The sequence below is a fragment of the Mirounga leonina genome, unplaced genomic scaffold, assembly GCF_011800145.1.
Source record: "Mirounga leonina isolate KUSES-001 unplaced genomic scaffold, KU_Mleo_1.0 Mir_94, whole genome shotgun sequence".
Lineage (NCBI taxonomy): Eukaryota > Metazoa > Chordata > Mammalia > Carnivora > Phocidae > Mirounga > Mirounga leonina.
The window spans coordinates 42741517-42759484 of NW_023270855.1; the positions used below are offsets into that span (position 1 = coordinate 42741517).

General features: G+C 43.6%; 1 protein-coding gene and 1 non-coding gene across 2 annotated transcripts in view; one reads left to right on the top strand and one right to left on the bottom strand.

Moving 5' to 3' along the window:
• Nucleotides 1–9763: 9763 nt before the first annotated feature.
• Nucleotides 9764–17968, top strand: part of SCAP (SREBF chaperone) — a 67167-nt gene continuing 58962 nt past the window's right edge. The window contains exon 1 of the mRNA XM_034998138.1: nucleotides 9764–9816. The gene's annotated coding sequence lies outside the window, so the exon portion shown is untranslated. The remainder of the gene's footprint in view (nucleotides 9817–17968) is intronic.
• On the bottom strand, nucleotides 17477–17581 carry LOC118006113. The gene has a single exon (XR_004677948.1). It is a non-coding gene; the product is annotated as a U6 spliceosomal RNA (small nuclear RNA).

Consider the following 17968-nt stretch of genomic DNA (forward strand, 5'->3'; position numbering starts at 1 on the left):
CCCCAGAACATTTTTTACATGATACGGATGTTGCTATTCTGTTTCTTCACTTAATTTATAAATGAATTTACTAAATCTTTTTAATAAGATTTTATTTATTTATTTGAGTGGGAGAGAGAAAGAGCACAAGCAGAGGGGAGGGGCAGAGGGAGAGAGAGAAGCAGACTCCCCTCTGAGCAGGGAGCCCGATGCAGGACTCGATCCCAGGACCCTGGGATCATGACCTGAATTGAGGGCAGACGCTTAACCAACTGAGCCACCCAGGCATCCCTGAGTTCACTAAATTTTTTTTTTTTAATTTTTTTTTAAGATTTTATTTATTTGCGAGAGAGAGAATGAGAGACAGAGAGCATGAGAGGGAGGAGGGTCAGAGGGAGAAGCAGACTCCCTGCTGAGCAGGGAGCCTGACGTGGGACTCGATCCCGGGACTCCGGGATCATGACCTGAGCCGAAGGCAGTCGCTTAACCAACTGAGCCACCCAGGCGCCCCAAGTTCACTAAATTTTAATGTTTAATGGTTACTGAGCATTTTATGGTGTCATTATTCTAATTTGCTCAGCTATTCTCTGAGCGTGTAGGTTCTGGGGTTTGTAATTATAAATTATGTTACGAATATTATTTTATTATTTTTAATCTCATTAAATTTTATTTGGGGGGGCATCTGGGTGCACAGTCGGGTGCTTTATCTCTCTCTCAAATAAATGCAATCTTAAAAAATATTATGAAGATTTTATTTTTAAGCAATCTCTATGCCCAACATGGGGCTCAAACTCAAAACCCTGAGATCAAGAGCCGCATGCTCCACTGACTGAGCCAGCCAGGTGCCTTATGAATTTTATATACCATACTTATATGGAGGTGGGAGCAAATACTTGTTTCCTTAGAACTTTCATTCAGTCACTCAGCAAATATTGAATACCTTCTATATGGCAGGCTGCTGTTAGGCAGTGAGGGTATGACCATGACAAAGCAGGTCCCTGCCTGCAACAAATTGAGAAGTAATCTTTGTAGAGTTAGACTGTGTTAAGTGCTATATACAGACTGGCTGGCTCAGTCTGTAGAGCATGTGACTCGATCTGAGGGTTGTGATTTCGAGCCCCACGTTGGGTGTAGAGATTACTAAAAAAAAATAAACTTTAAAAAGTAAAAATAAGAGGCGCCTGGGTGGCTCAGTCATTACGTGTCTGCCTTCGGCTCAGGTCATGATCCCAAGGTCCTGGGATCGAGCCCCGCATCGGGCTCCCTGCTCTGCAGGAGGCCTGCTTCTCCCTCTCCCCCTTCCCCTGCTTGTGTTCCCTTTCTCGCTGTGTCTCTGTCTGTCAAATGAATAAAAAAAAAAAATCTTAAAAAAAAAAATAAATAAAGCAGGGGAAGGGGCCTGTGAAAGTGAGGGATGATGAAATTTTAGTCTTCTCCCTGAAGTGGAATTTCTGAATTAAAGCATGGATTGGGGCACCTGGCTGGCTCAGTTGGTAGAACATGTGACTCTTGGCTTCGGGTCCTGAGTTCAAGCCTCATGGTGGGTGTGGATCCAACTTAATTAAAAAAACAAAACAAAACATGGACTGGCCCTCACATGGTATCAGATTGTTCTTCAGAATGATGGAGCCAGTTAACAGTGATCTATAAGTTTTCCTCCACCAACGTTGGATTTAACTTATCTTTTACTAATTTAATAGTTGTGCAGAGTTGTGGGAAAACGGACATTAATGACTAAGATATGATTTTCTCTCTATTTTCCCATGTGTGGAGAATGTATTCCTCACCCTTAATCACTTATCAATTAGAACCTGGGGTCAACCTTGTTTTATCCATTCTTTGTAATATTTTGGAAAGGATTTTATCATTTGTTCATGTATATGTTTTTCTACTTGAAAAACATTTTATCTTCAGGAAGATTTGTTTTCTATTCTGATATGCATTTGTTCAAGAAATATTTGTGGACCACCTGTTTTATATAAGGGGCCATTAAGAGAGACAGTCTTTCTTTCTTTTTTTTTTTAAATATTTTATTTATTTGAGAGAGAGAGAGAGCATGAGAGGGGGGAGGGTCAGAGGGAGAAGCAGACTCCCTGCCGAGCAGGGAGCCCGATGCGGGACTCGATCCTGGGACTCCAGGATCATGACCTGAGCCGAAGGCAGTTGCTTAACCAACTGAGCCACCCAGGCGCCCAAGATAGAGACAGTCTTAAAGGCACCTGCTGTGCTCTGATGGGGGCTAAGCAACAGGCACTTAAGTAATGTGACACAGTGGAGAAGATGATGAGGGCCATAAAACAACACAAGTAATGGACGGTGACAGGCTGATGGTCACAGGAAAGAGTGATTATTTCCTCATCACTTTTTTGCTTTTGTCTTGTTGAGGGAGCAGAGAATTGGGGAAGAAATTATGGAGGCAATACTGTTTGTTTTTTTTTAAAGATTTTATTTATTTGACAGAGAGAGACACAGTGAGAGAGGAAACACAAGCAGGGGGAGTGGGAGAGGGAGAAGCCGGCTCCCCGCTGAGCAAGGAGCCCAATGTGGGGCTCGATCCCAGGACCCTGGGATCATGACCTGAGCCGAAGGCAGATGCTCAACCGACTGAGCCACCCAGGTGCCCCTCAAATTAACTTATTTAGAATTTGCTACAGTATTGTAATTTGTCTTCGTGCTAGTAACTAAATAGCCCAACAGTATTTACTGAAAAGTAGTGATCCTTTCTTGTTATGTAGTTTGGGTTTATTTATATATAAAGTTCTTAAAATTGAGCTTTTCTGAAATTTGTTCTTAGTAGGTATTGAAAGGTTAGTATATGTCTGCTCTCAAGAGCTCTTATTAAAAGGATATCTGCCTGCTTATTTATCCAGATGAATTTCACCAGCACATTATCAAGCTCTGTAAAGTATCCTTCAAGGATTTTTTGCTCTCGTTTTTAAAATTGTAGTTGTGTAATTTTATTTAAAAAAACAGGTGAAGAAATTAATACCCTGTTATTAAATGTTTTTTTATTTTATTGGAAAAGAAATCTGGTTTTGTGGAATTTTTTTTTTTTTTTTTTTAAGTAGGTTCCACACCCAATCTGGAGCCCAACACAGGGCTTGAACCCATGACCCTGAGATCATGACCTGAGCTGAGATTAAGAGCTGGATGCCTACCAACTGAGCCACCCAAGCGCCCCCGATTTTGTGGATTTTTCTATGGTGTCTTTGACATAGGGATGTAGTTGACTTTTTGAAATATATAACTTATTCTACAGTTTTTCTAAACTATTCTAATAATTTTCTAATTGAGATTCCTGAATTTTTAGATATTTTTTCTTGTTTTCCTTTTTCAGATATTAACATCTACAAATAATGCCAACCTTGATTATTTTCCTTTAAATAGGGAAAATTTTTTTATAGAAGTATAGTTAACTTACATTATTAGTTTCAGGTGTAAAACATAGTGATTCGATAGTTACATACATTATGAAATACCACCATACAAGTAATGGTAATTCTCATCTGTCACCATACTAAGTTATTACACTATTATTGACTAAATTTCTCATGCTGTATTTTGCACCCTGTGACTTGCTTATTTTATAACTGGAAGTTGTACTTCCTGATCCCCTTCACCTATTTTGCCCATCCCCCTCCCCCTTCCCCTCTGGCAACCACCAGTTCTCTGGATTTATGAATCTGTTTCTGTTTTTTGTTTATTTTTAGTTTCCACATGTAAGTGAAATCATACGGTATTTGTCTTTCTCTGACGTATTTCACTTAGCATAGTACCCTCTAGGTCCATCCATGTTGTCACCAATGGCAGTAGTTCTTTTTTTTTTTAAGATTTTATTTATTTATTCGACAGAGAGTGAGAGAGCACAAGCAGGGGGAGCAGGAGAAGGAGAGGGAGAAGCAGGCTTCCCACTGAGCAGGGAGCCTAACGTGGGGCTCAGTCCCAGGATCCTGAGATCATGACCTGAGCCTAAGGCAGATGCTTAACCATCTGAGCCACCCAGGTGCCCCAGTTCATTCTTTTTTATAGCTGAGTAATATTCCTGTGTGTGTGTGTGTGTGTGTGTGAGAGAGAGAGAGAGAGAGAGAGAGAAAGACATCTTTATCCATTCATCTATCGATGGACACTTGAATTGCTTCCATGTTTTGGCAATAAACATAGGGGTGCATTATCTTTTTAAATTAGAGTTTTTGGTTTCTTTGGGTAAATACCCACAAGTAGAATTACTGGGTCATAAAGTGTTATAGTGTTTCTATTTTTAATTTTTTGAGGAACCTCCATATTGTTTTCCATGGTGGCTGCACCAGTTTACCTTCCCATCAAGAGTGCCTGAGAGTTCCTTTTTTCTCCATATCTTCCCCAATACTTGTTACTTCTTGTGTTTTTGATTCTAGCCATTCTGACAGGTGTGAAGTGATACCTCATTGTTGTTTTGGTTTGCATTTCCTTGATGATGAGTGATGTTGAGCATCTTTTCATGAGTCTGTTGGCCATCTGGGTGTCTTTGAAAAATGTCTATTCAAGGTCCTCTGCCCATTTTTTTTTTTTTTAAAGATTTTATTTATTTATTTGACAGAGAGAGAGATAGCGAGAGCAGGAACACAAGCAGGGGGAGTGGGAGAGGGAGAAGCAGGCTTCCTGCCGAGTAGGGAGCCCGATGTGGGGCTCAATCCCAAGACCCTGGGACCATGACCTGAGCCGAAGGCAGACGCTTAATGACTGAGCCACCCAGGCACCCGCTCTGCCCATTTTTTAATTGGACTTTTTTTGTGGTGTTGAGTTGTAGGAGTTTTTTTAATGTATTTTATTTTATTTATTTATTTATTTTTATTTATTTATTTGAGAGAGAGAGAATGAGAGAGAGCACATGAGAGTGGGGAGGGTCAGAGGGAGAAGCAGACTCCCCGCTGAGCGGGGAGCCCGATGCGGGACTCGATCCAGGGACTCCAGGATCATGACCTGAGCCGAAGGCAGTCGCTTAACCAACTGAGCCACCCAGGCGCCCTTTTTTATGTATTTTAGATATTAACTCCTAATCACATACATTATTTGCAAAAATTTCTTCTATTCAGTCAGTTGTTTTTTCATTTTGTTAATGGTTTTCTTTGCTATGCAAAAGTTTTTTTAGTTTGACATAGCTCCAGTAGTTTATTTACCCTGAATAACTTTAGTCAGCATTTTGAAATTTGTGAAGAGGGATGTGAAGGTATTTGTTGTCTTAATTTCTGTTTTTAAGGGAATAGGAAGCATTTTTTTTTTTTTAAGATTTTGTTTATTTATTTGACAGAGAGAGAGAGACAGCGAGAACAGGAACACAAGCAGGGGGAGTGGGAGAGGGAAAGGCAGGCTTCCCGCAGAGCAGGGAGCCTGATGCGGGGCTTGATCCCAGGACCCCGGGATCATGACCTGAGCCGAAGGCAGACACTTAACGACTGAGCCACCCAGGTGCCCCGGGAATAGGAAGCATTTTTATAGTAATTCTTAGTTTTTAAAATACATAAATTATCAAGTCAGTGAAATAACCTTGGAAGGGGAAAGGAAAAAGAAATGCTCCTCCTCAATCTCCTGCACCCCGCCCCTCTTTAGAGTTTAACCAGTAATCATTAGTGAACTCTGTACTTTCTCAGCCTCACTGAGGTAACGGCACTATTTATCCTGTGGATGTGTTGAGCATCTCTCTGTTGTGTGAGCCCTAAGTTCCTTTTACAGCTTTTTCTTGCTGGTATTTGTTGTAGTTTCTATAACCAGCTGTTTATGTTAGGCTTGCTGAGATTTTTATTTTTTATTTTTATTTTATTTTTTATTTTATTTGACAGAGAGAGACACAGCGAGAAAGGGAACACAAATAGGGGGAGTGGGAGAGGGAGAAGCAGGCTTCCCGCCGAGTAAGGAGCCTAATGCGGGGCTCGATACCAGGACCCTGGGATCATGATCTGAGCCAAAGGCAGACGCTTAAGGACTGATCTACCCAGGCGCCCCTTGCTAAGATTTTTAAATTAATATTATTGAGATACTGTGCAATCTGTATTTGTAAGCAAACATGAACTATAATTTTTTGCTTATCCGTTAGCTTGGCTGTGTTTGAGCATTAGAACAATATATGGTTCAGGGTACCTAGGTGGCTCAGTCGGTTGAGCATCTGACTCTTGGTTTTGACTCAGGTCATGATCTTTAGGGTCCTGGGTTTGAGCCCCACGTTAGGCTCCGCACTCGGCAGGCAGTCTGCTTGAGGATTCTCTCTCTTCTCCTTCCATACTCTCTCTCTCTTAAATAAGTAATCTTTTTTTTTTTAAAGAGCAATATATGCCTCATAAACCATGTTGAGGAATTTGCTACCTTTTGTATGCACTGAAATTCTTAGTGTATTTTTTCCCAAATTAGGACTTGCATTGGTCAAGGTCAAGTAATTTTTTGCAGGTAGTTTAAAAATACTTCTCTGTTATTGGTCTTTATATATGATAACTTTTCTTTGTTGTGCCAGTTTTAGTACTTTATTTTTGAAATAGTTATCATTCTATTTTTTTACAAAATTATTTGTAAATCGTATATACCATAAGAGACTTGTGTCCAGAATATATAAAAAACTTAGACCTCGTTAAGAAGACAACCCAGTTAAATAATAGGCAAAAGAGGGGTACCTGAGTGGCTCAGTCATTAAGCGTCTGCCTTCGGCTCAGGTCATAATCCCAGAGTCCTGGGATCAAGCCCCGCGTCGGGTGCCCTGCTCCTCAAGAGGCCTGCTTCTCCCTCTCCCACTCCCCCTGCTTGTGTTCCCTCTCTCGCTGTGTCTCTCTCTCTGTCTGTCAAATAGATAAATAAAATCTTTAAAAAAAAAATAATAGGCAAAGATTTGAACAAACATCGCACCCAAGCAGACATGGGGATGACCAACAGGCACATAAAAATATGTTCAATATCATTACCCACTAGGGAAATACAAATAAAAACCACCATGAGATGCCACTGTGTAATCACTAAAATGGCTGCAGTGAAAAGACTGAGAATTTCAAGGGTTAGCAAGGAGATGGAGAAATTGGGGCCCTCAGGTATTGCTGGTGGGAATGTAAAATGGTGCAGCCACCTTGGAAAACAGTTTGGCAGTTGGTTGGTTGTTTTTAAGATTTTATTTATTTATTTATTTGAGAGAAAGAGAGATAACAAGAGAGAGCATGAGCAGGGAGGAAAGGAAGAAGCAGGCTCCCTGCTGAGCAAGGAGCCCGACCCCAGGACCCCAGCATCATGATGCTTAACGACTGAGCCACCCAGGCGCTCCTGTTTGGAAGTTTCTTAACATAGATTTACCATATGACTCAGCCATTCAATTCCATGTATATACCCAAGAAAAATGAAAGCATAAACACTTGCATGTGGATGTTCACAGCAGCGTTATTCATAATGGCCCAGAAGTGGAAACAAAATATCCATCAACTGATGAATGGATAGACAGACAATAAGCGGTACAGCTCTACAGTGGAATGCTATTTGGCAATTAAAAGGAATGAAGTGCTGCAACATGCTACAACATGGGTAAACCTCAAAAACACCATGCGAGACACAAAAGATCTGATAGCACACTATTCCGTGGGACTGGGTGTGAGAATGGGAAATGACTCCAGTAGGTTTCTTTTTGGCCGGATGAAAATGTTCTAAGGTTAGAATGTGGTGATGGTTGCACTTCGCATATACTGGAAATCATTGAACGCTTAAAACAGGTAAAGTTTATTTTAAAAAACCAAGGCTAGGACCCTGACTCCACCACTTAACAACTCTTCTGTAGTAACAAGCAGCCTCCAAATCCCAGTGGCTTAAATGCACAGACATATTCTTCATTTAAGTTACATGTTTGCAACTGTGGGGCATTGCTTCCATTCCACTCCATGATCTCTCATTCTGGGACCCAGCTGGAAGGAGCAGTCCCAATGTGGCACTGCTGTCCCCCTGGCTAAGGGAGAGAATGAGAGGCTCATCCTCCCAGCCAGTGGCTCAGAGCTTCTGCCAGGCCCATGCAGGTCATGTTCACTCACACTCTGTGGGCCAAAGCCAGACAGGTGGCCAAAGTTGCCAATGGAGAGGGCAGTGCACTCACCCTCCAGGGAGACACCACAGTTGCTCGACAGAGGGCAGGGCTGTGTGTATGATCCGACCACTCACCAAGAAGGGAACAAGGAAATAGTCAACTGTAAAGACTTTACTCGAGTACTCTCCCCAGGTGCCCTCTCCAAAGTCCCATCTGAAACCAGAAGCCAATCCTGAATACAGGACAAAATCTTAAAGGCCACTTTAGACCAAGGCCAGTTGTCCCCACTATTGTTTAATTTCCCTCTGACAATAGTGTGGTGGGCAGGGAGGGAGTCAAAACACCGGTGGCCTTGGAGAGGTGGTCCTGAGTCCAGTGGAAATGAATGGGTGTGAAGGAGGGGGTATGTCTCTTTGAAGAAGGCTTAGAAGGGGGCAGGGGGCTGGACCGGCAGAAGGGCCGCTTCTGAGTCCCACCTCGAGTTGTGGCTATGTCTACATCTTATGCCATCCCAGAGCTGCGGCCTCTGAGGGCAGGAGCAGGGTCTGCCTGGGATGGGTGCGGCTGAGCTGAGTGTGCCCAGGGCAGCGGGGTTGGGGCGGGGCTGATCCCTGACTCTAGAGATCCGGTCCCTTGAGGGCAAGGGGATTGCGATCGAGGTCCCTGAGTGCGGACCCCGGGTAGTCTCAGCGCATAGCATCCCGGGTTGGCCAGCGCTGGGCGGGCCGGGACCCGTGTCCCCACAGCGGGTGAAGCCCCCCTCCGTTCCCCTTGTATGAGACTCAGTAAGGAGACCTCCCTCGGGGTTTTCGGGATGCTCAGATAAGTGCTCAGCTCAGCACCCGGCACAGAGTAAACGCTCAGTGGATGCAGCTATGCGATTCCAACAAAGACACAGTCCGTGTAAAATGGTTAAATGCCCGTCGGAGAACGGAAAAACCCCAAACCCTAAATCTGCAACCCAGATATATCCACCCACTACACAGCAGCAGCACCCAGACCCTTCCTTCTCCGTGGATGGCTTTCAATAAAAATGAGATCGTACTCTACAGTTCATTTTGAACCATCTTTCAGGAACAGGTTTCAACATCAGTAAGTATTCATAAAACTTGTCCTTTAGAAAGGCTGTAGGAAGGGTGCCTGGGTGGCTCAGTTGGTTGGGCGACTGCCTTCGGCTCAGGTCATGATCCTGGAGTCCCGGTATCGAGTCCCACATCCGGCTCCCCGCTCAGTGGGGAGTCTGCTTCTCCCTCTGACCCGACCCCCTCTTGTGCTCTCTCTCTCTCAAATAAATAAATCTTAAAAAAAAAAAGGCTGTAGGGAAATGGACAGAATTTATTCGATCCATCTGTATTGTTGTGCATCTGTATTGTTGTTTTTAATTTTTTGCTGTTTTAAACGGGGACCTAGGCATCTTGCGCACGTTCTTGGTAATTCTCCTGGTGCGGTCCACGGGGCCCTGCCCCATCTTCAAGCCCCGCCCCCCAGGGCCGCCACCTCTCCCTCCCTCCGGGTGGCGTGGCGGGCGTCCGCCAGGGGGCGAGCGGGAGCCACGGGCGGGGCTCGACTACGCATGTGCGCGCCGCTGGAGCACGTGCTGGGGGCGGCGAGGGCGGGAGGGGAAAGGTAGGAGGTGAGAGGTGAAGGGGCGGAGAGCTGCGCGGGCGCCGGGCGGCCGGGAGAGAGAGGGCGGGCACCACGCACCGGACCGCGGGCCGGGAGCGCGCACGCCGCGCCCCGCCCTCGCCGCTGCCGCCGCCGCCGCCTCCGCCTCCGCCTCCACCGCCGGCGCCGCCGCCTGGGAGCTGCCGCCGCCACAGGTACCGCTGCGCGTGTCCCCACGGCGCCTGTCCGCGGGCCCCGGCTCGGGCCTCCGGCCGCGCGGCCCCGGGAGGTCGGGGGTGGGGGCCGCCGGGGACGCGGGCGCGCGGGCGTGGGCGCTGTCCAGCAGCCGTGCGGGCCGGGAGACCGCAGCCCGGAGAGGGGGCCGGGCCGCCGCGTCCCCGTCCCCACCCCCACCCCGGCCGCGCCCCCGCCGGCGCCCTGGTGTCCCCACGCAGCTTCTGGCCCCGGGTGACCACTGCCGGGAGACGGGGTCGCGCCGCGGCGGCCCCTGGTCCGGCGTCCCCGGGAAGCCGCCGCTTCTAGAACCTGCTTTGGAGCTGTCTGGGTTTTCCAGAGTGCGGGGGAGAGCATGCTGTCCACTCCTGCCGCTTTGGGGCTGTCTGGTTTTGAGGCAACACGTAGCTGCTTTGCCGGGTTTTGCTTGGCTTCTAGTTTTGCCCGAGCCCAAACTTTGCTCACCCACGTTTACTGTGTTGCCTTGTGTTTATTACCTCGGTATATCATAGGGGATTATAATGTCACGGTGGCGCGAGTTGCAGGGAGTCTGTACGGTTTGAAGCGCAGAGTTGCGCGGGTGGAAAGGCTGTTGGCCGGAGGGGGCGGAGGGTCCCTGCGGGGGCTCCAGGAGTTCCCCTTCGTTGCCGCTTGCTCTCCCACCTTCTGTGGTGACAAAGCTGCGTGATTAAACTCTTTCTGGGGATTTTGTAATGATTCTTGTGAAGAAGACCTAGGAAAGTTTTCCTTAATGATGTTGGTTTTGTGTGTGTTTCTTTTATCTGGCCAGATCTCTTTTGGAGTTTGGTTATAGGGTGTCTTATGGGTGTGCTGCCACAGGATATCCTACTAATGATTGAAGCTAGGGTCAAGAATGTCTGGTTAGTGTTCCTGAGTGATGCTTAACCGATGAACTTTTTCTTTTTTATTCCTTTTTTGTGGTGCCATTTAAAAAATTTTTTGGAGTGTAGTTGTTACACTCCAATGTTACATTATTTTCAGATGTACAACAGTGATTCAACTGCTCTGTACATTATGCTCACGACAAGAGTAGTTACCATCTGACCTGTATTTTTTGTTCTATGGTGGAGCCCAACCGGGGGCTTGAACTCATGACCCTGAGATCAAAACCTGAGCTGATACAAGAGTCCGCTGCTCAACTGACTGAGCCACCTGGGCCCATGTGACCTGTATCTTTTTAAGGATGTTAGTATAGTTTGGGTTTTAGGTGTTTTACACATTTGCAGCATTCCCAGTAGGCACGTGATGTAAAAAACAAAATATATATATAAATGTATCTTCATAGTCATTCTTTTGGTCACAGATTGAAAGAATTACTTCTCATTTATTATGAACTAATCTGGTATTTGAGAGCTCTCTCCCTTCTTTTGCTGTTGCGCAAAAACAGCACCTCTCCTGAGGTCTCCACGTGCTTTATAATCATTGGTGTGGCCCCCCGCCATCCCCATCATCTAGACTAGTTTACTATTATGAGGTGGATATAAAGTCTACTCCTAGTTTATGACTAAAAGATGGGGGCAGAAAGATGATGAATTGCCTGAGGTCATATATGAGCAAGTAAACTGTCCAGTTGGGAAGCAAACCATGGCCTGTGGGGTTCAGTACTCATGCATTTATTAATGTTTGGTGGCAGACTTTAGGGAGGCTTACTCTCTTAGTTATCTAGCCATGCACATGAATGTGTCCTGAGGACCCTGGAATTACACTTAGGTTTATGTGCTGTTTGTTTACTCTCACCATTGGTAGCCCTTTGCTGTGGCCACGGTTAGTTATATTGGCTCTCACGGGTATTTTGTATACGGTTTACGTTATCACTTCCATTTGAACAGATGAAAAGACTGCCCCTTAGAGCGAAGCTGGGTTTCCAGGGTCACCCAGCTTGTAAGGAGTGGATTAGGCCTTCAAACCAGATCTGCCAGACACTACCGCCTGAGGTACTTCCACTGTAACTCGCTTCCTGAGTTGGCTGATGAAACAAAGTCCACGTGACTTTTTTTTTTTGCCACCTGAAGTAGTGGGTAAAATATTTATTTATTTTTTATTTTTTATTTTTTTGTTATTTAAAGATTTTATTTATCTATTTGAGAGAGAGAGAGTGAGAGACAGAGAGCACGAGAGGGAAGAGGGTCAGAGGGAGAAGCAGACCCCCCGCCGAGCAGGGAGCCCGATGCGGGACTCGATCCCGGGACTCCAGGACCATGACCTGAGCCAAAGGCAGTCGCCCAACCAACTGAGCCACCCAGGCGCCCGGGTAAAATATTTATTGAACACCTGTGCTGTCTAGGTGTACTGTGCTAGGTGCTCTAATAATAGCTTATCTCACTTAATCATCATAGTCACCAGGTGAGATATTATTGTCACCCCTCCCCGCCTTTAATGATGAGTTTTACAGATGTTACCTGACTGGTCCTGGGTCACCTCCTGAGTTAGAGGCAGAGCCCAGGTGCAAACCCAGGTTTGCTTGACAGTAGAGTCCATGCTTTTATGCTCGTCTCGCACCTCCTGGCCTCACAGTCTTCTCCTGTTGCCCATTGGCAGGTGAGAGGTAGCAGAAGAAGGTGACGGGGTAAAGGGAAGAAGCCAGCATCACAGATCCAAGTCAGAGATGTGGAACTCAGGAAGGAGACAGCAGTGGGCAGGGGCGCTGCCTGAGCATGCTTGTGGGGGTGCTGGGCCATTCCTAAGCTTTACAGTGGAGTCCAAAGATGGGGGGTGTGCATGCATCAAGAGTGCATGGAGGTCTCAGGGAAAAAAAAAATCAAAACTGATCTTTGTTTTTATTTTAGCTTTATTTAATTTTTATTAGATTATTTTATAATGTATGCTATATATTACAGTAGTACATACATATATATGAATATGCATATATTGGGACATATACTCAAATTCTTGTTGGGGATGCAAATCAAAAAACATTTGGAAACCACGGATATATTTGATATTTAGCATTTGTATCAAATATGTAAGGTGTTGTGCTAACCATTTGTTCCTGCATTGGAAGGTTAGTGAAGTTCATTGTAATTCCACATAATCAGGGAGAAGAGTATTTCATATTTTTTTTAAACTTTTAATTTATTTGAGAGAGAGATGGTGCGCACGAGGAGGGGAGGGGCAAAGGGAGAAGCCAGCTCCCCGCTGAGCCAGATGTAGGGCTCCATCCCAGGAGATCATGAGATATCTGAGATCTGAGATCATGACCTGAGCGGAAGGCAGGTGCTTAACCAACTGAGCCACCCACGTGCCCCAAGAATGGTATTTCATATTAATAACCAATTATAAATTATTTTAAAAATTTCAGTCACAATTTTGTGAAAAGGATCTAGTATTTTAATAGTCTTTATGTCTCAAGCAGCAGTCTTAAGTTTGGAGCTATAATGACTGAAATATCCCTTTTGAAATTAAAATTTTGTTGAACCTCGGGCGCCTGAGTGGCTCAGTCGTTGAGCATCTGCCTTCGGCTCGGGTCATGATCCCAGGGTCCTGGGATCTAGCCCCGCATCGGGCTCCCTGCTCAGCGGGAAGCCTGCTCTTCCTCTCCCACTCCCACTGCTTGTGTTCCTGTTCTCGCTATCTCTGTCTCTGTCAAATAAATAAATAAAATCTTTTTAAAAAATAAATAAAATTTTGTTGAACCTCTTCTATTTTAAACCTGTTAATGTCAGTCAGAAATAAGAGAGACTAAAATAATCAGTTAACGTAAATGTGGTAGTTGTAATAGTCATATTTGTGCTGTTAACTTTATTTATTTTTAAGATTTTATTTATTTGACAGAGACACAGAGAGAGAGGGAACACAAGCAGGGGGAATGGGAGAGGGAGAAGCAGGCTTCCCGCGGAGTAGGGAGCCCGATGCAGGGCTGGATCCCAGGACCCTGGGATCATGACCTGAGCCGAAGGCAGACGCTCAACGACTGAGCCACCTAGGTGCCCCTGTGCTGTTAACTTTAGAGTATTTGCAAATCTTAGATGATATTTAGATATATTGAAATTCCAAATACGTTGATTCTTTACAAACTAGATTCGATTTTCTTCAGGTCACTCCACAGCAGTGGTTGGTACGTTGTATCAAAAGAAGCAATTCCAGAATTCTACCTAACTTAAAAAATATCTTTAAATTCTCTTCCAGCTTATTTCACAATTGAATAGATTAGTGTTTGTTCAGGAGCTCAAGTTAAAATAACAGAAAGGGATTTGAGCAAGAAACATATTCTCCTCGCTGGACACATGAGACATTATTCATACCAGTGGTTCTCAGGCTTTAGTGTGAATTAGAATCACCTTGTTTTAATCCTATTTCACTAGTCTCTGACTCTGTAGGTTAGAGATAGGCCTTGGAATTTGAATTTCAAGCAAGTTCTCAGGCTGCTGCTGCTGGTCTACAGAACCATGAGCCATGGCTCCATGTAAGCGCACCTAAAACCAGAGCACGATGCCAGTACTTAAATGTTTCACACTGAATCCTATCAGCATCAGTCAGTCGGATATTATAGTTTTGCCAAGTACATAACTGGCTCTTGTTTTTAGACAGTTCCCCTTATTTTTAAATGATGTCATAATTAAGATTTCATTCTCAGTGATATTACTATTTATATTTTTTTGCTGCAATACTATATTTCTAAATTTCTTGAGGAGTTAGAGGTGTTTTTTGTTTTTGTTTTTAATACCAGTTGTCTGTGTTGAAGAACAATTAATAGGCAGGGGTGCACGTGCACAGTTTTTATCTATAATCACAGTGGTGACCACTAGCAGGCTTCATTCTTGCTCATTCTCTTGTTCCCTCTCTTTATAATGGGATCATACTGTTTTGTGTCTATTTTCTGTTATGTGTAAACATCTTTTTCTGTAAAACACTATTCTGCAACATTTTTGTTTTTTTAAAACTTAAAATCTCATTTATTTCTACATTTCCCAAAAACTTGATTCTTTGAGCAGCTTGTTGTGTTTGGCTGTGGGCTTGGGTTGCACCTTTCAGAAGACTGCACTATCACTCAAAGTCTCCAGTCGTGGTCCTCCCTCAGTAGTCTTCAGTATCCCCCTGCTCTCATGATCTTCCCCAAGCTGGCCTACCCAGCCCTTCTTCCCTACCAGCTCACGTTGATGCCGCCTCATCTCCATGGGTGATGAGGTCCCTTCTTCCAGTCTGAGCCCTGGTTGGGTTTGGACAGGCATTCTACTTTGTCATCCCTGCGACAGTGACTGTTGGAAACACCAAGACCTGCCTTTAGCAAGCAACAGAGAATGTTGCATCTCATTTCTGTCAGGAAGGATAATCTTGAATTCTTCTCCCAGATACCATCCGAAGCTCAACTGAGAGAAAGAACATTCATCAGACTGTGCTGGAAGGTGTTTTAATGCTTATGTTCCAGGCAATGTTCCAGACTCAGTGTCTTTGAGTGAAGCCAGATCATTAGGAAGCAGCATAATTCTGGCCCCTCTTCCAGCTTTTTTAGTAAACTGACTTTGCATGGCCCCATCAGCTTGCATTGAGATCTGTCTGAGGAGTCCCCAAGAAAATCTGTGAGGCCAGTTAGAAATTTCTTCAGGTTCAGTGCCTGGAGTGACTGTGCCTCCTCTAAGCCACTGCTTTGATTTTGTCTAAAGTATACCGTGAACTATGTCAATAATGTTTCCCTCTTTGCGTTGGCTGTTAGGGAGCTCAGAGTCCTGTTTGTATTCAGAGTTCTATGGCTGTGCTTTTAAGATTACTTTTGGCTTATAATGTTCTGTTTAATGGCTAGTTATTTTGCTCTTTCAGATTTTACCATAAAATGTAGAACACATTTCATCCCTGTTCTAAAGATTACTATGGTTATATTGTAACCAAATACGTATTCCCATCCTATTTCCTTTTTTCCACTTGAATTCCTCCGAGCCCTGTCTTCCCCCACCTCCTCCTGTGTACTCATTCTTTGTTGTTGTTGTTTAATCTTTCTATTGTGGTAAATACACATAAAACTTACCATGTTAATAATTTTAACTGTACAGTTGAATGGTATTAAATACACACATAATGTGCAATCGTCACAATCATCCTTCTCCGTTTCTCTTTTCATCTTGCAACACTGAAACTCCATACCCATTTAACACTAACTCCCATTCCCTCCTTCCCCCTGCCCCTGGCAACCACCATTCTACTTCCTATCTATGATTTTGTCTACTCTAAGTACCTCATGTGAGTGGAATCATATGGTATTTGTCTTTTTGTAACTGGCATGTTTCATTTAGCATGATGTTCTCATGGTTTATCCATGTTGTAGCATGTGTTAGAATTTCCTTCCTTTTTAAAGCTGAATAATAGTCCGTGGAATTTGTATATCACATTTTGTTTATCCATTTATCCATGGTGGTCATTTGTGTTGTTTCTACCTTTTGGCTAGTGTGAATAATGCTGCTGTGGACATGGGTGTACAAATATTTGTTCAAGTTCCTGTTTTGGGTATTTACATAAGTGGAATTGATTATATGGTAATTCTATGATTAATTTTTTAAGGCACCACCATACTGTTTTCCACGGTGTTTCACAGTCTCACCAGCAATGCACAAGGGTTCCAATTTCTCTACATCCTTGCCAACACTTGTTATTTTGTTTTGTTTTTGTTTTTTGATGGTAGCCATCCTAGTGAATGTGAGATGGTATCTCATTGTAGTTTTGATTTGCATTTCCCTAATGGGTAGTAGTGATGTTGAGCATCTTTTCATGTGCTTGTTAGCCATTGGTGTATCTTTGGAGAAATGTTTATTCAAGTCCTTTGACCAGGTTTACATCAGATTGTTTTTTGTTGCTGTTGAGTCTTAGGAGTTCTCTATGTATTCTGGATAGTAATCCCTTTATCAGATACTTGATTTGTAAATATTTTCTGTGTGCTGCCTTTTTATTCTGTTGATAGTGTCTTTTGATGCACGCAATTTAAAAATTTCTATGAAGTCCAGTTTGTTTTTTTCCTCTTTTGTTGCCTGTGTTCTTGGTGTCATATCCAAGAAATCATTGCTATGTCCAATGTCATTGAAGCTTTTGCCCTATTTTTTTTTTTTTTTTAAGTAATCTCTGCACTCAGTGCAGGGCTTGAACTCATGACCTTGTGATCAAGATTCGCATGCTGTACCTGCTGAGCCAGCCAGGTATCCCCTGCCCTGTGTTTTCTTACAAGAATTTTATAGTTTTCCGTCTTAAGTTTAGGTCTTTGAACTTTTTTTTTAATAATTTCTACACCCAAAGTGGGGCTCAAACTCACAACCCTCAGATCAAGAATCATATGCTCTTCCATCTGAGCCAACCAGGCACCCCAGGTCTTTGAACCTTGTGTATTCAGTCTTGCTAAATTTTGTAAGGGGATAAATTATTTTTTCTCTTTTGGCACATTCTGAAGGACTTCCTTGTTTATCAATGTTCATTGTGGTAAAATTCAAATACATACAAAAGCAGAGAGTAGTGAGCCTTTGTGTGTCTATCACTCAGTTATATCTGTCATTTACTCATTAACTCAGGACACACTTGCTTCACCTATATCCTCTTCTCTTCCCCTTTTTATATTTTTCTTTTTTTTTCTTTCTAAATTATTTGATGAATTTTTTTGTGCTAAAATATACATAACAAAATTTACCATTTTAACCATTTTTTAAAAAATATACGGAATGCTTCACAAATTTGTGTGTCATCCTTGCGCAGGGGTCATGCCAATCTTCTCTGTCGTTTCAGTTTTAGTATGTGTGCTGCCGAAGTGAGCACCATTTTAACCATTTTTAAGTGTACCATTTAGTGGCATCAGATAGATTCACAGTGTTATACAACCATCACCACTGTCCATTTCCAGAAGGTTTTCATCATTCCAAACAGAAACTCTGTACTCATTAAACAGCTTCTCATTCTCCCCTCCCCCCAACCCCTGGCAACCACTATTCTACTTTCTGTCTCTGAATTTGCCCATTCTAGGTCCCTCGTATAAGTGGAATCATATTGTGCTTGTCCTTTTGTACGTGGCTTATTTCACTTAACACAGTGTTTTCAGTGTTCCTCCATGTTGTAGCATGTATCAGAATCTCATTTCTTTTTCAGGTCAAATAATATTCTGTTGTATGTATATCCACATTTTACTTATCCCTTCATCTGTCAGTG